Source organism: Triturus cristatus, chromosome 6, assembly GCF_964204655.1.
Source record: "Triturus cristatus chromosome 6, aTriCri1.1, whole genome shotgun sequence".
Taxonomy (NCBI): Eukaryota; Metazoa; Chordata; class Amphibia; order Caudata; family Salamandridae; genus Triturus; species Triturus cristatus.
In genome coordinates this window covers 1,908,780,470-1,908,803,096 of record NC_140589.1, presented here as the reverse complement: position 1 = coordinate 1,908,803,096, position 22,627 = coordinate 1,908,780,470, and the positions used below count along the sequence as shown (strand labels likewise).

The 22,627-nt window shown below is 47.2% G+C and overlaps 2 protein-coding genes across 4 annotated transcripts in view; one reads left to right on the top strand and one right to left on the bottom strand.

The window, feature by feature from the left end:
• The window catches only part of LOC146822420 (uncharacterized), a 127,843-nt gene extending 106,349 nt beyond the window's left edge, over positions 1–21,494 (bottom strand). For 2 of the 3 annotated variants that reach the window (XR_014963293.1, XM_085613505.1), the window contains exon 1: positions 21,388–21,494. The gene's annotated coding sequence lies outside the window, so the exon portion shown is untranslated. The remainder of the gene's footprint in view (positions 1–21,387) is intronic. The other variant, XM_085613506.1, reaches the window with a different exon arrangement.
• Positions 21,495–21,745: 251 nt separating this feature from the next.
• LOC146822419 (uncharacterized) overlaps positions 21,746–22,627 on the top strand; it is a 34,364-nt gene continuing 33,482 nt past the window's right edge. The window contains exon 1 of the mRNA XM_085613503.1: positions 21,746–21,830. The gene's annotated coding sequence lies outside the window, so the exon portion shown is untranslated. The remainder of the gene's footprint in view (positions 21,831–22,627) is intronic.

Sequence of the window (22,627 nt, the reverse complement as noted above, 5' to 3'; positions counted from 1 at the left end):
AGGTCGGTAAATCACTAAAGTAAGATGAAAAGGCAAAAGTCTAATCATTTCAACAAAGTAACTTACTGAAAAAAGGATATGGCACTCAGAAGAATACGGACCGGGAAGCGTGACGGCAAATTCTTCTGATCACTTAGTAAGATCGGAGGCACTCCGGACAAGATGGCTGCAGTGACGCGGTAACGCAAATGACGCGCACGACAGCGTAAGCGTCAAGCAGTGTCAAATACACAGGAGCGGAATTCACAGATCAGGAGCTCTGTGCAGTGGCACTCTGGAACGTCGTTGGTCAAGGTAGGCGCCAAAGCAACAGCAGAACATGGAGAGGTGAGCGGTAGGCAGCACAGCGGCGTTATTTAAAAACAAACGATCCAATAGATGAACTCCGAAACTTTCTATCTAAAATAAAGTAAATCCAATGTAGATACTTGCCGGATAAGCCTTGAGTTTCCCAATTTGTGACAGTCACTGTGCGATAGGTAGTTCATAAGTTCACAGCAGTAAATAAGCGCAGACTCCTTAAATAGTAGAAATTTGAAACGTGGGTAAAGGAAATATCCGTTCCTGTGTCGCAACGATGATAGGGAGTTTCCCTCAAAACTCATCGCCAGAATTCAATCGGGTCCAGGAGATGCAGGAAAAGGACGTTTATTAGGCGACACAGAACAAACAGCCCAACCACAGAGGCTGCTGCTCCAACTCCTCTGACTCCTTGTTCCACCAACGGATTACAAAGGAACAATGGGACCAGAAAGAAAACATACACAGCGCGTGCATTACATGAAACACAATGTAACAACAAGTTTGAAAAGCATCAACATATGGGCAGAAATATTTCCTTAACTGCAGACAGTGCGCTTCCCTGATCCATAATGTGGTACTGCAGCCAAAGGGTTTGTGCTGCAGGGGTTTGGGCCTACTTGTCCGAAGGACACAATACACATGAAAACGTGTTGCCCTTGACCCCAAACAATATGTCCTGGGCGTCCGGCTATAGGAATTCCACATCCATGGATGTGTCTGCGATTAGAGAAGCAAGCAGCGAGGCACACTTTGTCCCCGAAGTACACCATTACCTGCCTGCAAAACAGTGAGCCTGAAGGACATATCCCATTGCTTATTTTGGGATCAGAAATGTACACGTCTATCCAAACAAGGCTTATTGGTTGGACTATATACAAAGACTGAATTCAGTTGAATTTGCAACAGAATTTTACCACTGAATGGTTTTGAGTTGGATATCATGAGTTGATACGTAACACAGGATCCTATTCGCCCTGAGGAACTCTGAAAACTTGGCGAAACGAGTTGGCTGCGTACAACTGTATTGCTTACGGATGATCTCAATTAAAGATTGAAAAAGTCAACAGAAGAACCTCTCTGTTCATTTGATTTGGTCACTCACATGGTATTTTGACGTTACTCCAAATTGTATTAAATGTTACCTCTCAAATGTGTGATGATACAACAAAATGAAGCCCCAACAACAGGCAGGAAAATGGACAGAAGAGACAGAGTGTTGTTCCCAGGCTCCACAGCATGCAAAGTTAAAAGATGTTTCTGCGGAAGAGGAGGCAAAAAGTAGAGCAACCCCTGCATAACTCATGGGAGCGAAACAACCGGCACTAAGGGGCAAGTGCCGTGCACCACCCACCAAAATCAGATCACCCTGCAGATGGCCAGCAGTGAGGAGAGTCGGCAAGCCAACCCAGATACACAGCAAGCTGGTTATCCCAATGTCCTGTGCAGACTAGCCGAGACCAGGGAGCGCTCCTGTAGTGTGTTTTGCCAGTGTACCACTTCAGGATGCCTGAGCACAGAGACTTCACAGAATGGCATCATAGCTAAAATCCCAGCCAGGGGGAACTTTTCCGTAGTGAGTAGCTGTGCAGAAACCAACTAACACCCAGCGAGCAAGCTAGCAGATGAGTAGCAAAGAAAGGAGTAGAGCGCTCATACACTTGCAACAAAGGACGAAGGCTTCACAAGAGGACACCTTGAGCACAAGGTGCAACCTACCCAGTGCCACCCATGAAAGAGACTGATATTACAGACCACTGTTGTCATGCGGTGCAGTCAGAGTGCCGCCAGGGAGCACATTCGCAATGTATGGCTGTATGAAAGAGGTCACCCTAGCACTGGATGGCCACAATTGGCCCATGATTGAGAATGTTACACCGAGTGACCAACCCAGTCAGGACCACAAGGTCCTGAGCAGTACCAAGCACAGCAACATAGTGGTTTCAAGGCACAGGCATTGTGCCTTTAGGAGAAGGCAAGGATAAGAGCACTGAGTCTTCGAGCAAAGGGGAGGCGGATGGAAAATTACCTGCCACCCATGGAGCATAGTCCCCAAGATCCCGGGGGAGGGGGGGGGACATGTGAAGTGTGGGTGGATGCACACCAACCCGAGGATTAGAGTCAAGTTTTACAGACAGAACAGGACTGGCGAAAGGTTCATGAAGAGATAAGCTACCATCCTACAGACAGGACAGGGCCTGTGAGAAGTCCATGAGAAGTGAACCAGCGACACATAGCCTGGCAACACCTCGCACCAGAAGAGGAGAACACATGTGCTGTGTGGCACGATGCCACACTGCAACAAAGAACTGAAAAAAGGAGATGAGAGATGGGTGTGTGACTAGACCAGTCACACTGAAGAACATGAAGGTATCCGTGCTTGGAACCGCACTGCTGTGGGAGAAGAACAGCACCAGCAACAGAAGAACAGCACCAGCAACACAGAGTTATGGGTCTGCAAAACCCCTCCAGTCACCCTACCCCTACAAGTCATACAGGCTGTCTTATAGCAACATCATGAAATATGGATCACCCAAACCACAGAAGGAGCATGTCACTACTAGACTGGAGCCTTACACCTACGAGCCACTAAGAGACCAAGAGCACTCCTCTCCTGGCACCAGGAGGGACCATTTGTCCAGAGACTATGCTAACCCCACCTGCGCCTTGGTCCGTTTAGCAAGCACTCCCAGTCATGCATCATCCACCCTTGTGGTTGCAGAAATGACTGAGCAGTAGCTCTGCTGGCGGTCTTTTGTTGGCCCCTATTGAGGCATACTATCAGCCCAGCACAGTCCATGCGGTCCCGTAGCAAACTATCGAAAAGGGCCTCAGGGGAATACCGCATGAGAGACGGTCCTAAAGCTGCTCCTCTGACAGTTTCCAGGAGGCAGAAGGGCATCAGAGGAAGACGTCCACACATCGTTGATGGTGCTCCATCCTTCCAAGGTTGTCCTTCAAGAGGTAAAGACACCCTATGAGAAAGCTCTGCAGCGGACACCACTGATCCTCCACCCCAGTTTGAACTGCTGACACCAACCCCACCACAGCAAGAGCAGGCAGGACCAACCAACAGTGTATGGGTGGACACGAACCCAACTGACATGCTGCTAAAGGATCCAGACTCCACCCACACCCGTACCCAGAATTATCCGGTTAAATTATGGATGCGATCAGTAATGTCAGGGTGCTGCTAGGTGCACCTGTCCACGTGCCTTGTGATGTCTTGTGGACAACCTCTAGAGACTTGTTTTTACATTTGGTGTCTTGGAGGGATGTTGTGTCCTGCTGGACATGTAGCTGTATCCAGCCACTCCCTGGGGGCACTCATCCCACAACCATCCAAATACAGGCATCCCAAGTGACCCAGAGCCTGCTAATAAAAGGGGCCAGGCGCATGTGCCCTGAGCTGGTTTAATATCATAATACCCAGTTTCTGTGTCAGCCATTTAGCTGGTATGTGTCCCTAGGGTCCACAAACTTCACAGGCAGGTCACACAGCAGCTTCCCAAAAGTGTGCTCACTGACAGCATCTTACAAATTCCATGGTTCTCTAAGAAATACAGGGCTGGACTTAGTGAAGCATAGAATGTGTGATGTAAAACCGTCAATGCAGAGACCATGACTAAAAAGCGTTAATCTAACACCTGGAACGTGACACATGGCAGACCCTTGTGAATGTAGCTAGTGCTCATGTGAAGTGTGCCAATATCTTTGGGTCCAGTTCATGCTATGTAAATCAGTGGGAAAAAAAATACAATTATCATCTCTCTTCGGTGAAGTGAAGGTAATTTCACGTTAAAATTAGTATGTAGGTTCACTGCCCTGCCAAGTACCACACATATCAGGTTAGATTAACCTATTCTAGTAATATCTCGCATTCCCGTATGGACCGAAATGGTCACGCAATGTGACACTTGGCAAGGCTGAACAGGGTGAAGAAATTAATTTTGGCAAAATGTACGAGCTGCCTTGCAGCCACAATGGGCATGCTCCCGTTTTGGCAGCTGTAGAAAATGAGCACTGGGCCGAGTTAATCAATGATTTTGTAGCATGGGGAGAGGATGTAGCCTTACGGCTAGAGCGGTCAACCTCGAAGCTGGGGAACCGGGTTCGAGTCTCGGCAACGACGCTCAACATCCTGCGATTCTGAGCAAATCACTTAATCTCCCCGCGCCTAACAAAAAAATGAATGTGTCCATCTGGAACGAAACTGGTGCTCATGTAAAGCGCTAAGATACCGGATATCTTCTGGTCTAGTTTGCGCTATATAAAACTCTTTTAAAAAAAAGTGATAATTACAGTCCTTCTGTTGCTTCAAGCCCTCAATGCCTGCGGTTGCTTTGCTCGCTTTTGCCTACTACTGCTGTGCATCCCTCTTACCCCTGAAAGGGCTTCTCTATCAAACAGACCCTACAGGAAACTGAGAAAGTGAACGCCGCAGGGGCAGTCCTCACTGTGTACTCTGATGCAGCCTAGCAAGGACTTTAGGGTAAGCATAGCACTTTAGATGTGCTGCACAAGGCACTTTTAAACTAGATTCTTGACGGGCCTTTTAAAACAGTGTGACATAGTCGAGGCAGAACGGAGGGAAACTAGTAACACAGGAGCTCAATGATAATTCCAGTTAGTAACTTCAGTAAGTGCCAAGCACCGCTACAGCGCTTTAGACGGCTGCTTGTGGCACTTTAGAACTACAGCAAGGAATCTTTTAAAGCTCTACATTTGGGTCCCTGCTATAGCACCCTAGATCCGTTGCACAATGCACTTTTTTTATAATATCCATCAATAAATTCTTTATTCGGCCTAAATTGGCCATAAAAAAATAAAACAGCCACAAATAAATTCTCTTTAATCTTAATTACACTCGAAGACCCATCCAACTTAAAATACAGCAATTTTTTAAAGTGTAACATTTGAAAAGATAAAAATACATTGATAAAAATACATACAGCAAAAATAATCTTTAAAAATACTGTAAAAAAGGGTGCCGGGACATATCCTAATTAAACCTAACAAACAAAAACATCTTTATAAGGGTCTGCTGTGTAAGTGGGGAATAATAGGAGCCACCTAAAACAAAAACCTCCTTATAAGGGTCCGCTGTGTAAGTGGGGAATAATAGGAGCCACCTAAAACAAAAACCTTCTTATAATGGTCCGCTGTGTAAGTGGGGAATAATAGGAGCCATCTAAAACAAAAACCTCCTTATAAGGGTCCGCTGTGTAAGTGGGGAATAATAGGAGCCACCTAAAACAAAAACTTCCTTATAAGGGTCCGCTGTGTAAGTGGGGAATAATAGGAGCCACCTAAAACAAAAACCTCCTTATAAGGGTCCGCTGTGTAAGTGGGGAATAATAGGAGCCACCTCAAACCATTAATCTAATAGATTTTTCACCATTGTACATAAACAGTACATTTATCAAATAGCTCACGGTCACAGTTAATTTCTCAAGCTAGCAAAATACACCCCTGCCAAAAACCTGGATAAAAAGCAATACGTTTTTGGCGAATCCAGAAGATGCAAGTCAAGTAAGGCTGATCTCGCTTGATAAAAATCCAAAGGAGCAAAAGGGGGGAGAAGATACTTTCATCCTAAGGCTAAGCAGTAAAGGCAAATAAAAACAATATGCAAAGTGTCTAGTGCAGAAATCATGTCACTTGTGCAAAAAAGACAGTTTAATGGCTTATTCCACCCCATCAACAGCGGTGGAAACAGATTTAAATGGAAGTTAGCAGTCTTCTATGATGGGAAGTCATGTCCAAAGTGAAGTACATTTCCATTTTATTCATGGATTTCACTATCATTAAGTGCTTAGAACTATCTTTGGGTTAAGCTACTTGTAGGCTAGCTTCGCGAGTAGTTTATCTAAAAGCCTTTTAGAGTAATAATGTGGGGCATTTTAAATGTCTCTTAGAGGCAATGTTACCTGTGACACTATTGCATTCCGTATGCCTGACTACCTATGTCATGGTGGGAGTTTGTTGGTAAAGTAGATATCTATAGCCATAATGGCTAGCGGATGTCACTAGTTTCTTATCTCTGCATGTGTATGTAGTTGTAATGCCAGCCAATGATAGACCGATGTTTTATGGTGAATAGTCAGTTACTGCATTATGTTGTAATGATTTTAAATAACGATGCAATAAAAATCTTTTCTGATTCAGTATCAAAGCTGCACATGAGACCAATAGCATAGCATGTTTGGGTGATCACTGGGACTAGGAAAAGGAAGGCTACAGGAATATGTGACCTGTCGGCAGCTGGTGAAAATGAGCAGCAGGAGCCCGTGAAATGCTGGACAGCTGGTGAAAATGAGCAGCAGGAGTCCGTGACCTGCCGCAAGCTGGTGAAAATGAGCAGCAGGAGCCCGTGACCTGCTGGGCAGCTGGTGAAAATGAGCAGCAGGAGCCCGTGGGCAGCTGGTGAAAATGAGCAGCAGGAGTCCGTGACCTGCCAGCAGCTGGTGAAAATGAGCAGCAGGAGCCCGTGACCTGCCAGCAGCTGGTGAAAATGAGCGGCAGGAGCCAATGACCTGTCGGCAGCTGGTGAAAATGAGCAGCAGGACCACGTGACCTGCTGGCAGCTGGTGAAAATGAGCAGCAGGACCACGTGACCTGCTGGCAGCTGGTGAAAATGAGCAGCAGGAGCCCGTGACCTGCCGGCAGCTGGTGAAAATGAGCAGCAGGAGCCCGAGACCTGCCGGCAGCTGGTGAAAATGAGCAGCAGGAGCCTGTGACCTGCTGGCTGGCACCTGGTGAAAATGAGCAGCAGGAGCCCATGACCTGCTGGCACCTGGTGAAAATGAGCCACAGGACCACGTGAGGCTCCTATTTAAAATGCAAAGTTTTTCCAACAGTTAATCTACGCCACAATGTGAAAAGGTTCGCCTCAATTTTATTGCACTCATTATGTTCAACCTGACTCCAGATCGTACAATGGAGCATATTTGGTTTTTATTTAAACACATACATTTTGGGTCATAAGCCTCACTAAAAGCACCTGGAGTCAGGATAACATCCCTGGGATTAAGGACAATTTTGAAAGAGCAGCACTATGACAGAGCCATCGCCCAGGGCCTCAGTCGCAACCTCTAAATGTGTGATACTGCTCCGAGCTGTGTAAATAAATATCCAGAGCCTAGCGCCTAGAGACCAACACCTAAAAACTCTCAGCCAACATTAGGGTAGAGACGGCATGGATGGAAAAGACGCCGCCAATTCTGCCCCTGAGAACAATCTGGGCCAGTCTCAGACTGAAACAGTAAAATCCAAGCCAGGGAGAGGGGCTGGGAACCCCCCTTGTTGTGGAGACATAATTTCGCTACAGATCTAGAGGAGGAGAGGCCCAGTTCACACCTGAGGAGGAGGAAGCAAGTTCATGTGTGTTGAACTGTTCTGATAGACTTATCCCTTGCATTCTGGGATTTATAGTCCTGGTTTTACAATACTACTAGTCCCAGAATGCCAAGTAAGGTCTGTACTGGATAGGAGTGGCCATCATTACTTAAGAAGTTTGTCTGCACACAGTATTTTTGACATAATCAAATGGCACACTATATCTCAATAAAGAACGGGCTTTCATGGTGCATAAACTGAACTAGTTGTCGGTATGGCCACTCGGGATAAAATGTCACTCAAAGGCTCACACTTCTGTTAAGTAGGGAACAGGCAAGAGCCAGGCAGCACGGCTTCCACTCTAAGACACCTGTTACCAACTAATGTCCTGGACTGGAACCCGTGATAGAATACAAACATGCATTGCATGCATTACCAACTAATGTCCTGGACTGGACCCCGTGATAGACTACAAACATGTATTACCAACCAATATCCTGGTCTGGAACCCGCGATAGAATACAAACATGCATTGCATGCATTACCAACTAATGTCCTGGACTGGACCCCGTGATAGAATACAAACATGTATTGCATGCATTACCAACCAATGTCCTGGGCTGGAACCCGTGATAAAATACAAACATGCATTGCAGGCATTACCAACTAATGTCCTGGACTGGGACCCGTGATAGAATACAAACATGCATTGCATGCATTACCAACTAATGTCCTGGACTGGGACCCGTGATAGAATACAAACATGCATTTTATGCATTACCAACTAATGTCCTGGACTGGACCCGTGATAGAATACAAACATGCATTACCAACCAATATCCTGGTCTGGAACCCGTGATAGAATACAAACATGCATTACATGCATTACCAACTAATGTCCTGGTCTGGGACCCGTGATAGAATACAAACATGCATTACCAACTAATGTCCTGGACTGGGACCCATGATAGAATACAAACATGCATTGCATGCATTACCAACTAATGTCCTGGACTGGGACCCGTGATAGAATACAAACATGCATTTTATGCATTACCAACTAATGTCCTCGACTGGACCCGTGACAGAATACAAACATTCATTACCAACTAATGTCCTGGTCTGGAACCTGTGATAGAACACAAACATGCATTGCATGCATTACCAACTAATGTCCTGGACTGGGACCCGTGATAGAATGCAAACATGCATTTTATGCATTACCAACTAATGTCCTCGACTGGACCCGTGATAGAATACAAACATGCATTACCAACCAATATCCTGGTCTGGAACCTGGGATAGAATACAAACATGCATTGCATGCCACGCTCCAGACCGCGCTCCAAGGACACAACTTCAGTGTTGTGTTGTAAGTCATGTTTGAATGTCGTGTATTATGTATGCCCAAGGGGTGCCACAGGTGGCGTTAGTCAACTGGATGAAGGCTGCCACGGACAGGTGCCTCTGGGACCTCCCAGGGTACTATTTCTGCATAAAATACGACGCACTTCATTCAAATGTGCACAACCCTTCAGTACATAAGCATACATGACAACATTTCAACTTCGACACGAGGGAGCAATAAGCCTGTGTACATCGACCTGAATAACGTGTAACGAAAAACAGGTCACGCATAACACTAAATGGGTCGCAGGAATAACTGGGAGAGATTTGTTTTGCCCTCCAAGAAATAACTTGTGCTTTATAGAAATAGGTCATACATACACCTGTAATTAGAATGTAGCATGCTCACTTCCAGAAGAGAGTCATATGTATTAATTTCATAAATGCATGACAAGTCAACATAATGGGTGAAAAAAAGTGGCGGATGGTGAAATTTGAAAGTGGTGAGGCGTAAAACAATTGTCATACTACACTGGGGCGAGCAAGCGAGCCTGAACCACCTACAAGTGGTTTGGGGGTATTCTCCCCCCAAGAACATTTTGAAAAAAAAGAGTGGGCAAATGGTGCATTTTCAAGCAACTCATTTATGCAGAAATACATGAGGGATGGGTGCATACTCTCAAAAAAGCAAACATGCAAGGGGGCATGTATCATCTGGAGAGGGGCTTATGTATTTGTCAACATCACTGCAGAGATTTAAACACACACCTCAACACTAGCAAGGCACACATGCGTCCAGGCAATGCAAACAGTCAAGCACTGGTTTCTGCCCCCCACCTGCCTCCACTAACCACAAAGGCAAGCCCAGATAATCTCAATAATGCACGAGGCCACTGAAAATTGAAGCTCTTTTCATTATCACCACCATTAGCAAATTGTAATAATGAGAAAACATTCTATTATTTGCCACAGTCTGATTTATACATCATCAGTACTTTCGATCTCTTTGTGCTGTAAATCGTTTTGCACCCATCTTGCAGAGGATATAGTTCATGCTCTGCAAAATCTTAAATATGTAAAGACAAATCTCGCACGCCGCACCTATCCCCTCCTCCCACACTGCACACAAGCTTCGTACATATATGCCGTAGTGTTTACGTCTCTTATCCAACTGTCACCTTTCAACAGTCGACGCAGTCTTTCATGATGCCATGAGGGTACCCTGTCTACTACTTGTTGTTATGGAATGGGTAGATGTCCCAAAGCACTCCTCCCAGTTTTCAGTCATTTAATAACTGCCCCTGCTGGCTGGAGGAGCGGCCACGCGATGCACACGGCGATTAAGAAAGGAACAACCAGGAGCCATGGGAGTGAGGGGCCATATTTATCCGAACACTTTGTGCAAGTTGTAAACTGACTTATAGTAGGTCTACTCTGAACAGAGTGGTGTCATCAAGTTTGTGTGACGTCTATTCGCGCCGCTGCAGCCATAACCAATCGCTCAAGACCCCTCCGGATGACCAGTAAAATGCAATGTGTCTACATACGAGGATGAGGCATAGGGCAAGCGCACACTGTGATGTCATCAGGAAATCATCCACTGGGCGCGTTCTCCACATCTCGCCTACACAAAATACCCCCAGAGCTCGATGTTTGCATACAGGGGTCGGGGGGATATTTCCCGATAAACAGTATTCTTAACGCACATATTTGAAAGTGCTTTCATATTCTATAATGAAGAAAAAGAAGCTTGAGTGAAATTAAGTACTTACCCATGAACAATTTAAGCGGGGACGCCACAATTTACAAATCAGCCACTAAATAGGTGTCTTTACTTACATTAATGCTCTGTTTTTAACTTGTTGTTCATTTTTAGGTCTCGGCTGGCGTGGGCTGCGCACATGCGCAGTCTTGCTGGCGAGATTTAATGTTTTGGGTATTTTTCTGTAAAGGGCTTTAAGCCCCGCCCCTCTTTTCCATTGGCTGGCGTCACCGTTTATGCTAAATGGTGGCCAGCTATTGGAAAAGAGCTCTTCGTGACATTTACGTTTGGCTTTTTGAGCCGTCCCACTTGGACGGGCTCGTCCGCATTCCTGCTGTCGCAAAAGGTTTCTTATCTTTATGAGGCCATGTGTTTCAATACACATGGCCCCATAAAGACAAGAGATGCGAGCGTTCGTTTCTAGAAGCCTCCGTTGATTTGCACTTTGCCAGCGAAAGCTCGGTTCCAACAACAGCAAGAGCCGCCTGCCACATGAGCGTCCCCTCATGTAATGCAGCAGGCGCCGCCCACAGAGCAGCCAGCGAACCGCTGCAGCCTGCGGAGGCCGGCGACTGGGAAGCGCCACGGTGAGCACCGCTGGAGGGGACAAGTGGGGGGGAGGGGAGACAGGCCCCGGCTCCCAGCGACTGCTGCAGAGCTGTCCGCGCTAAACCTCCTCCTGCAGGCGGGGGTACCAAGCCTGAAGAGGTGCACGGAGTCCGCAGGAGGGGGCTCCTGTGCTCCACAGCAGGCACAGGGGCTCTGCTTCACTTCCCTGGACCCTTTTGTGTGCAGCGCTCACTTCCTGGCCGGGGTGGCGTCTGTGCGCGGAGGTGAGGTAAGGGCTCTCTGGGTAGGTGGGTGATGGGTGGGTGAGAGTGCGCCCCAAGGCAGGGCTGCGCACTTGGGGGGGTAGGACTGACACGCATAGTGTCCCCGGGCAGAGCCTGTGCCCTCCCCACTTGAGTTGTGACTGTTGGCACAGACCAAGCCTCAGGTGGTATTGATTCTCAGCAGCCACAGTGTCGCCCCTCATCGTTCCGGCTGCAAGACAAGCTGCCCTGTGCAAACAACGGCTGATCCTCTGCTTCAGCAAAACCCTCTTGGATAGGAAATGTCACCGACAGACATTTATTTCCACGATCGTCTCGTTGGACATTTTTAAACTGCCTTCAATTTAGAGCGTTTCTCCCAGTGAAACTTTCAGAAGGCTGGCGGCAGGTACAACATGGAAGGAAGGCTGGGGCGATGGAGAGCTTTGAGGTAGTGATTTGTTTTCACGCGCATCCCACGTCGTTTTGATTAATGGCTTTTTGTTATTCATTGTGGTCACACAGTTGCCATGCACGCACATAATTCCTGCAATGCCAACCACTACCTTCAAAATGGCTTGCTGTACGTACCTCGAAGGGCCTGAAACGTTTTTGAGACGGAACAACGATTCTGTGCCTTGCGAAACATAAGCACATTTTCCATGTCACCGTATTCTTAAAATGATGTTTCCAGAATCTCGCTTACAGTTTCCAGGTTTGCAGTTTTCCCGTGATGGTTTGTTTTATGCTCCGGTTTATTTTGTGCTTCTTGTTCATAGGTTTGATTAAAAAGGGATTAACTCGGTATATAGCTCAATGCATGTAAATTACTCAGCAAGACCATGCAGTCTAATAGCTGAACAATGCAATGTCATTTGTATTGTATTGTATAAATATTTATATAGCGCATAAGAACTGTGACCCTTCGGGTATCCAGGCGCTCCGACCAAACGAGATGTTTTAATACTGAGGGGGGCAGAGTTGGGGGCATCATGCTACTGGTCAGAGCCAGGTCTTAAGGCTCCTCCTGAATTCCATCAATGATTGCATCTGTCTGAGTTCAGGTGGGAGCTCGTTCCAGCTTCGGGCTCCGACCACACTGAAGGCCCTCCCCCCCAATCTTGCCCGTTTGAACCTGGGCTGGGCCAGCAAGCTGGCATTGGATGACCGCAGCTGCTTTGCGGGGGAGTACCTTGAGAATCTCTCCTGGAGTGGGACCGGCCCTGTTCCATGGATTGCCTTATGAACCAGGCAGAGGGACTTAAGGAGGACCCTCTCTCTAACAGGTAACCAGTGAAGGTCTCTAAGTGCCTGAGTAGAGGAAGAGTCAAACCTACGGCCCAGTGCCAGCTTAGCAGCGGCTGACTGTACTCTCTGTAGCCCCTGCAGGATGTATTGGGGGGCTCAGAGATACAGCGAGTTACAGTAGTCCAATCTGCTAAGTATTGTGCTCCTAACGATCGTGCTACGAGAGTCGACAGGCAGCAACGGAAGAATCCGACGTAAAAGTCGCAGCAATCCATAGCAGGTACTGGATGTTTTATTAGCCTGTGAGTCCAGCTGGGGGTTGTCATCGAATAGCACCCCGAGATTCCGTACTGTTCCAGCTGGAACCAGTGGGGCCGCATCCGGAGCAAGCCTAAAATCCACTGGTAGATGTTGAGTCCGTCTTGTTGGCGCAAAGTACAGCAGCTCGGTTTTGTCTCCGTTGAATTGCAGGCAGTTTCTCTGTAGCCAGTCCGTAGTCTGCCTCATGCAGCTTTGGAACTGCTCCATGAGGACCGCCTGTTTGCCTTCCATGGAGAAGGCCAGTTGTGTGTCGTCTGCATAGTTAATCAGCTCCACCCCGAACGCCTTGATGATAGAAAATAGCGGTTGCAGATATATATTGAACAGGATGGGGCTGATGCTGGAGCCCTGTGGAACTCCAAGGTCCACAGGGGTATTTTCTGAGGAAAAGGGACCCATGGCCCCCCTTTGGTGTCTCCCCGCTAGATAGGAGCGGAGCCACTGTAAAGCCTGACCGCCCACTCCAATCTCCATTTGTGCCATGGTAATATTGTTTCGGTTCCCAAGGTCCAACGTGTGCTGTTAAGCGATTCTAGGTTTTTGGGTGGATCGGCTTTGAACTTTTCAAGGTTTGAAACCTTATGCTTTCAGGTTAGGACTTTGCAAGAGGAGGCTACCCTACTATCAGGAGGTGGAGAGGAAACATGACCTCAGGTAGTGAGGGAGAAGGTTGTACGGTTCATAAGGAAAGAGCGCATATTGTGCTTTGCATAAGAACTGCTGGACGGTGTTTTGGGGCAGTCTGAACTGGCTAAATAAGCAAAGCTTGTCACATCCTGGCTAGTGTATAAATATGCTTTATTGCTGCACATCCACATGATTAAATATCATTTGCAGTTAATCATACTGAAAGCGGACCTTTTACAGGAAATGAGGACGCACTCTATCCCTCTAAAGTTTTTCATAACCCTATCAAGAGATAATTTGTGTTTGGGGTTGGTCCAGAGAGATACGGGCAAAAATATTTACGTTGGCATAAATGGCCCTCTTTTGAGGACTGCAGATCCACATTTACTTCAGAAGGGACCGCGCCGCGCTTGTTTTGTTTGGTAGGATGTGTGCTCCTTATTTTACATTGGCGTATACCAGACTATAAATCCCAGAATGCTAAGTAAAACGTAGCCATAACTAGGTTCAGAGGCATGGAACTAGAAACCTTGCGGGCTCTCTGTCAGCACTCGGGGGGAGTGGGGGGGGGGTGAGGGCAGGCTAATGCCGCTTTTCTGCCCATTTTGCCGGTGTGGTGAACCTTGTCAGCACCGAGGCGTATAGAATTAATAAAATGGAGCACAACTGAATTGAGGGTTAATCGATGTTCGATTTGAGGGCAACATAAAAAGGTCACTCTATAGCAGGACGGAACCTTTGTTCAAGACCGGAACTTAAGTGACTGTGCCGCTGTTTCCTGTCGGACTGGTTGAGCGCACTGCAGAGGAGCTTCCGTGACAGAATTCCGGGCGCAGAGCAAGAGCAGAGGCACCAGAGCTGGGGCAGCCTGGAGAAGCAAGCAGAGAAAAGAGTGGTAGAACTTCGAGCAGTAGACCTTCGAGCGGCTGGCACTGAGAGGTGAGGCGCACCCTGGTACAGGATGGAAGGAGGAAGAAAGAGAGGTACAGGGCAACAGAGGGGGAAACGGAGGGATAAAGGATGGGGAGAGGGTAAACAGGGAGGGATGGAGAGAGGAGGGAAGGAGAAAGTGTGGCCCATGGAGGAAAGATAAAGGCATTGATTGTGAAGAGAGGTGAGGGGATAGCAGGAAAAAAGATTTACAGGATGAATATTTAGGATAGAATAAACGAATTAACATCAGAGAAAGTGGCGAAGCGATGATGAACGTGTTGAAGGAGGCACGATGAGTGGATGATGGAACAGAACTGAATGAGAAAATATAGTTTAGAAAAATGTTAGACGGGGGTATGAGGAGAGAAGATTAAGAAATAGGAGGAAACCTGATAAAGAAGGAACAAAACAAAATGAAAGGAGGAAGGGAGTTGGTGTCTCAGGACAGTTCTGCTTTATAAAGAAGCTAGAGAGAAGGAAGACGGCATTGAAAGAGTGATCTTATCAATTGGTGTATGTAGAAGAGTAGGATCTGCCTCTTATGTTGCCCCCACTTTTTTTCTGATGTTAACACAGGTTTCTGGCTATGGTCTGGCCGGGACCCTGCAAATCAGGGCCCCAGCCTCTCTGTTCTCTCTAAACAACTTGGAGTGCATATTAGGTGCACTAGTGATTGGATACTGTGGTCCCTTGTGAGCCTAGTATATGGTACCTTAGGTGCCAAGGGCATAGGTACTTCACAGGCCTACCAGGGGCTGAAGCATGTATTATGCCACCCCTGGGAAGCAGACTAAATCTGACCCCACAGGCCTGCTACTGCTGTGAGGTAGTGCTGGCACTCCTCACTGAGATATAGGTGCACTATATCTCACCCTGCACACACATATAAACCTATCAGTCACCCCTAAGGCAGGCCCTATCAATCCTGAGGGCAGGGTGCTGGGTTTCCATGTGAGGGGGTGCCTCTGCCTAAGCAGGGCCCCTCTGCAGCTCTCAGAGTCCATTCTCTGGGGCTGTTTGTGAATGCGGTCAAACCATATACTCTTAAGTGCATTATAACATCGCGGTAAATGCTAACTTTGGAATGGCTGCATCAAAACATGTTGTGTTTGGTGTCAAACGCTTTGGGATCATACCCCCACAACAGTATCTGGTGTGGGAGTATGATTCCACCCTTCTAGAGGGATAGACATGTACCCACTGTGGAAACATGGTAGAATCCTGAAGAGCCCTGGCATCTCAAAATGGATGCCACCAGCACAGACACTGGGCTGCCCTCCCGCTGCTGATCGAAACTCATAGTGGAGGAGGCCCAACAATAGGCATCCTGTCACAGGGAGGTGTGACCACCTCCCAGACAGGGTTTAGTGTATTGGGGCTGACTGGGTGCACTCCTACAGTGCTTTGAAGTCCTGCACTGGGGGGGCAGTAGGCTCCTCTGTGCATACACCAGTTCAAACCGGCTCAGGGGCTACCTGCCCCTGCTCTGACACAAAACTGGACAAAGGTAAGTGGGTGTAGCCACCCAATCCCCTGACCCTCCCATAGGTGGGGTCATAGAGCTAGTCCCTCCCCTCCTTTCAGTATAAGTTAGGGAACCCTTGCCATTGCAAACTAGATATCTCTGGACAACGCTCTGAAGAAGAATCCTGGACCTTCGACGTTCCATTACCTCTGGAAGATGGAAGAATCTCCCTTGGAGTCAAGGAGTGACTCCCCTGCTTGGCAGGCACCAAATCTTGCAATCAACGGTCGCAAACTTTCCCGCTCCCACCGGAGTCCGAAGTCCCTGCAGCCCAGGAAGAGGATTTCCTGACTTCTCCAAGGCCATCGTGAGTCCCCATCGACGCTGAGGCAAGTGGACAACACGAGTGACGAGGAACCGCAATTCCATGGTACCGTGCACTATTTTCGAGTGCAACCACCCCTTCACGACATTCTACGAACTTGTGCATTGGACCACGTGTGATCCAAGCCTCCAGCAGGATTTCCACCGAAGATCAGAGGCCTACCCCGTCCCGAGTGACCGTGGGCCCCGGTTGAGTGAATCCTCCCAAGGCGTCTTCGCGATCCCTTGCCGGTTGGCTTGTGGGTCCCCAGAAGACTTTTCTACAGTTCCAAAGGGCTTCCCTGGTTGCTCCAGGCCTGCCCTGACTTACCCTCGCTGGGTGAGTCCCTCAGACCTTGCTGGTCTGCACCGCTGACTTTTTATCTTTTCCACGAGACTTGCTGTTACCAAGGCATGTTGGCTCCAATCTGGTCACCAACACCGCAGTAAGCTGCAGACTTTGTGGTACATGCCGAATCCAGCTCCTGGTCATCGTCGACGCCTCCTTTGACCTCGTGGCTGAAGAGTCAAGACACCCGTGATCACCTGAAATCACCCGACGACTGTGAGCATCCATCTTCCTTGCCCCGGGTCACTGCCAAGTGACTTTGAACACTGTCCCCTCTGCTTTCAGGTCTTCCTTCTTCTGAATCCAGCCTTGGATTCCACCGGACACTTCTCCTGTCTTCACAAGCAGCAAGTCTTCTTTGGCTCCCACTGAAAACGACGCCGCGACCCGACACCAAAAGACACCTATGCACCTGGCTTCCCTGGGTGAGGTAACTCCAGCACTACGGTGCTCCTGTGTGTGTTGGCTCTAGAACTACTTACCCTGTAAGTGACTTGCTTGTAGACTCTCCCGAGGTATCCTTAAACTCTAAATTTCCAATCGCAACTTGCTCCATTGAAGACATTTGGGATCTGCGGCGGTGTTCTCACACTGCATGCGTCTCCCGTGGGTCCTTTACTTACCTGCCTTGGGTAGATTAGTGAGGCCCCAGCGCTTCTGAAGGCCCTAGGCCTTGTCCCCTCGCAAGTCGTTATTCTTAAGTTTCTTTTTTAGTATATGGTCTGGTATGCCCCTAGGGCCCCAGCCATATTTGTGCTTAACTTGTTGTGAAATGTTGATTTATGCATATGTTCCTGACTTCCAATCTCATAAAGAGATTAGTAGGGTGTGTCTAGTAATAAACACATATATATTTTATATATATACACCTGTGTGGTGTCCTTTCATTTAGTAATTCAAGAGATTATAAGGTAAAACAAGCTGCTTTACATTCCTCTAAAGACTTAGCCTGAAGGCTGCTCTCCACAGCTACCACTAGGATAGCTTTCTTTAAAGGTTGTCTTAAACCAACTACCACAAGAGTCGAATTGTACTGGTGCAAGGTGGCCACTTTAAATAGTGACCAGCATATACCAGGCCAACTTCTCACAGTGTACATACGTGAAAGAATATTTTATGAGTAATAAGTAGCTTGCTTTAATATACTGCTGGTTTCAACGGCGTGCAGTATTATATGGCTGTCTTGGTACCACTGTATGCAGGTTATAACTCTGCCAATATATAGTACTTTTGAGAGTGAGCGGTCTATTTTATTAATTTGATGCGTTAAACACCATAGACTAGTTTACAGGTAAGCGTCAGAGAGACTAAGGAAGAGGAGCAAAACACAGCACTGGGTATTCGTATACGTGGGAGCAGTCTGTCATATTGAAGGAACGTTAGACTAACACTTGTAGGATGTCCAAGGGAAATAAGTTCCAAAGTTTGGGGATAGCAGAGAGAACCTTGTGTGTACCCTGGTTTTAAATTTGGCAGTGGCACAGCAAAACCAGATTATTGGATCTAAGGGGGCACCCTGTCGCGTGTACATGAGCAGAATTTTCTTCACCAATCTTGCTCTTTGGGGTACGATAAAATGCAAACACTTTATGAATGAGCACAGCTTTCATGCTTCGGAGATGAACGTCTCTAATGGACTCAAGCAATTGACCCACCCCCTCTCAGTAGCTCTTGAGAGACTGCATCAATTTACAACTGCTGACTGTCTAAAGAAGGTTTGTGAGAAACCCGTGATTTTGTAAAACCATGGGATTCTGAGCAGTGGCAGCTCTTTTCTAGGTCCGGATCTATGCTGCAGAAAAGTGCATCAATGAACTTTGCATTTCTTAGTAAACAAAATACTTTTGCAACCAACATCACTTAACCCACTCCTTCTACAGCATATTCAAACAGCACAGCATCCAGTGAGGGTTCACCTTCAAAGACTTGGAGATCACTAAAATCCTGTTATCCTTAAATACATCTTTGCCACCTACTGGCATCCTTATTGCTAAGATAGTCAACTTGTGCCATCAAACTTTGTTTTTAATCGTTACCACTTGTGCTTCATATTCCATGGGCATGGATCTTCCACAACTGACACTCAGCCATCGTTACACATCTACTGAGAGAACCAAAATGCTGCCCATGAGCTTCCATCCAGTTAGGTAACCAGTTACATAAGCCGCATCCGACCTCTTCTGAAATGGCTCCCTACAGTTGCACTGAACATCTTTAAACTGATCACCATTATGCATAACGCTCTGATTATGAAACCAGCCATATACCTTGCACGAAAATTTGCCAAATCACCATCTTGAGTATGCAAACATTCTCCTTAGCAAAGGCAACCTCAATCTGGAGGTTCCAGAATTTAAGAAGTGAAAGACAGTTATATTGTTTTTCTCAGGATGTGCACACAGGGATTGAAAATCTATCACACCATCCATTAGCACTATTTAATTCTATGATCGTTTCAAGACAGAATTCATAAACTTGCTGTTTTATTTATGTGTTTTGAAAACCTGCAAGCGGTGCATAAACACACACTTTGTACTTATAGTCGTTGCTTACGAGATGCAAGGCTGGCAGTAACTGCGTCTCTTTTACTGCCAGCTATTAGTACAAACTGCGTCTTTACAGACCGCTTACAGGTTTTCAAAACACATAAATGAAAGGCATTGTCATTTACAATGACAATAGCTCAAACTCTTACAAAGGCGAGACCTATTGCATTCCAAATGCTTGTTCATATAGCAGACACGACCTGAAGGTACAGGAGTGCTTTACATGAGCGCCAATTACATTACACAATGTCACAACTCATTGCTTATAGGGATGGGGAGATTAAATTATTTATCCAGAATCACAGGGTGATGAGCCAACTCCAGGACTTGAACCTGGTTCCCTATTCCTAAGTCTGCAACTATGGCAATAACACCCTATCAAGAATATAGGGAAAAATCAGCATTTCATTTTGGCGCTAACAAAAACAGAGTTTTAGAACGTTTTTTTGTTCACTTATATGTAAAACTGGCAAAAATAAAATTTCGATTCCCATCACATGCTCCTGTCACCCCCTCCAAGAATTAAGGACAAAGCGTTAAGCTTTTATGTCTGAGGTAATTCTTGGAGAGGGAGATTAGAGTGTGCGTGAATGAAGACTGGCATCAAAATGTTATGGTTGGTAGTTTAACAAAGTGTTCAAACAAAAACAGAGTTGGAACACATTTTTTCTCCAAGGGTTATTTCTCGGTTTTACTGAATGTTATTTTTCATTACCTTGATTTCTTAACCTGTGTCAGGAATAGGCTATAGCACGCAGAGTGACAGGGGAATTGGCAATATTGTGCACTGGCCTGCAGGCCCGGTCTAACGGTCCCAGAGTTGAAACCCAGCTAACACTCAACGTCTGATTCATTTGTGTGCAATTACATGCATTATCACTCTGCCAATTAATTATGACTGATCTACCACTGAATAAAGCTGTACTCATCCTTTAACTAGAATGACACTGAACGTGCAAGATGCCATTGCCTCGAAGTGCCGCCACGCATGTTATCCTGTCAGTACAAGGCGTCTTTCGCAGCACTTTGCATAATGGGAATTGAGGACTCGTGCTAGCAAAAATAAAAGCGAGATGGCACATGCTAGAATGTAAAGTTGGGCTGGCTTAAACGCTAGGAGAGGATGAAGGCGTGACTTGACCAATGACCAGTGATATAAATCGTGGCCCCTGTGCATCATTCAGGTATACTGGGGACGCTGGGCACCAACCCACAGAAAACATAACCAGGAGCTGAGCCTCTGTTCGTTTGCAGTATCCAACAGGCCTGGACAAGGCCTTAATTCTTGGAAACAGCCTTTCTGCTGTGCCCTGTGGAGAGAAGAGGAACTACCCTGCCCTGCATGGCGAGGCGCTTGATTGCTCAGGCCATGTGAGCCTGTGTGATCCTGGGAAGATTTGCACAAGCCCACGGCCAAGATTTCCACAAAGCCAACCTAGCCAGTACAAGCAAGGCGAACCCTGGCAAGCATTACTTCAAAGATCCATGGATTCAATTGAGCTGGTGAGCTCACATCTTACTCGAAGGAACCCATCGGCCTCCGAGTCCGTGCACATTCTCAGAAGGACCGGCTGCCTTCACGCCATGTGCATCATTGTGGCATCGGGTTTCTGGAGGCATGAACAAGACGAGCCTCCCCCGCCTGAATCGGGAGGGTTGGCAGGTCTGACGTCACAGGAAACGCCGCGGCCGGAAACGCCACACGGAATACCCGGCGCGTGGATTAACCCGCCCTCTGCTTGAAACACTCCTTCAAGCCTTCTACTTGGGCTCGGGGGACAAGAGGGAGGAGGGTTGGGGTGCTCTTCGGATGGCAGTAGTGCTTGTGAAGAGGATGCGGCCAAAGACCCAGAGCTGCCTACTTTGGACCTGGGGAAAACGGTTCGAGTCTCGGCGTGGCTCCTCACTCTTTGACCCTGGGCAAGTCACTTAAGTTAGCGAAATAAAAAACTGCAATACAAAAATGTGACACTTACCGGAAGGGTAGCACATTGATCGCACTGCGCATGCGCAGACCCCAGCGGCAACTGTCATTGGTAGCATGGTGGTCACACTGCGCATGCGCAGGCCCGGCGTGTTTTTGCCTGCGCAGCATACTGGCCGCATTGCGCATGCGCAGACCCCTAAACGTGCCTCAATCCCAACTAGTAGCTGAAGACCCGCGCATGCGCAATTGTTTACATACTATCTTTTCTCAAATTCGTAACCCGAGGTTAGCGCAGATCTACGCTCACTACCTCCACTGCGCTCACTTCCCCATAAATCGTAGCCAGTGGGTAGCGCATGCGCAGATCCGCATTTAGTACCTCCGGAAGTGACGTCCTCTGTTGCTGCAGACAGTCAGTAAGTGTGAGTCTTTAGCAGCAGCTCCAGAGGCGCTCAGAAGGAAGGGCTTGATCTCCGGGCGCTGTGAGACCTGGTGAGTCAGAGATGAGGGAGGAGGGGAGGGGAGGTTCTCTTCCATGTTTTCCCATCTCTGTGATCAACCGTTATCCTTCGAGCTTCGATCCCACCGACCCTGTGTTTTGACTCCACCGAAGCCCTGGGCTTTTACTAGCCACAGTTTATGTTATCCATTTTTATAAACCATTCGTGAATTATATATCTATGTACTCAGAGCACTAGTCCTGAACAATCATTGACAAAGCCAATAGATTTTGCCTATGCAAAATCTATGTGCTTTATCAATGTTTATTTAGAGATGCTGCACAGCACTGCGGGCTGCTGTGAAATACAGCTGAAGGTAAAGTAAAACAAAGCGCTGTGACACACCAGAGTTCACCGCGTCCTTTTACTTTTTTTGTGCATATTTATATAGCGCGAACTCGACCGAAGGTATTGGAGGGCTTTACATGAGCACCGTATTTACATTACACATTCAGGCTCGATGAGATTAAGTTATTTGCCCAGAATCACAGGATGTGGATGTGACCTCGAGGCTCGAACTCTGGTTTCCAGCACCAAAGTCGGCAGCGTAGCCGACAGACCACATCCTCTCCCATCACTTTGTTACTCTTTAAGCCATGTTGCACAGCAGCTTGCATACTTTGCATTATGTCTAAATAAGCATTGACAAAGTCATGTTATCTGAGAGGTATTTGGCTTTGTTAATGTTTTTTAGTGACGATGCAAGGAGCGTTGGCTGCAACATTGCGCCAGGGCTACCAACACCTGGGAAATGTGGGGATTGGACGGAAGGAGGCTTGAATTCCAGAT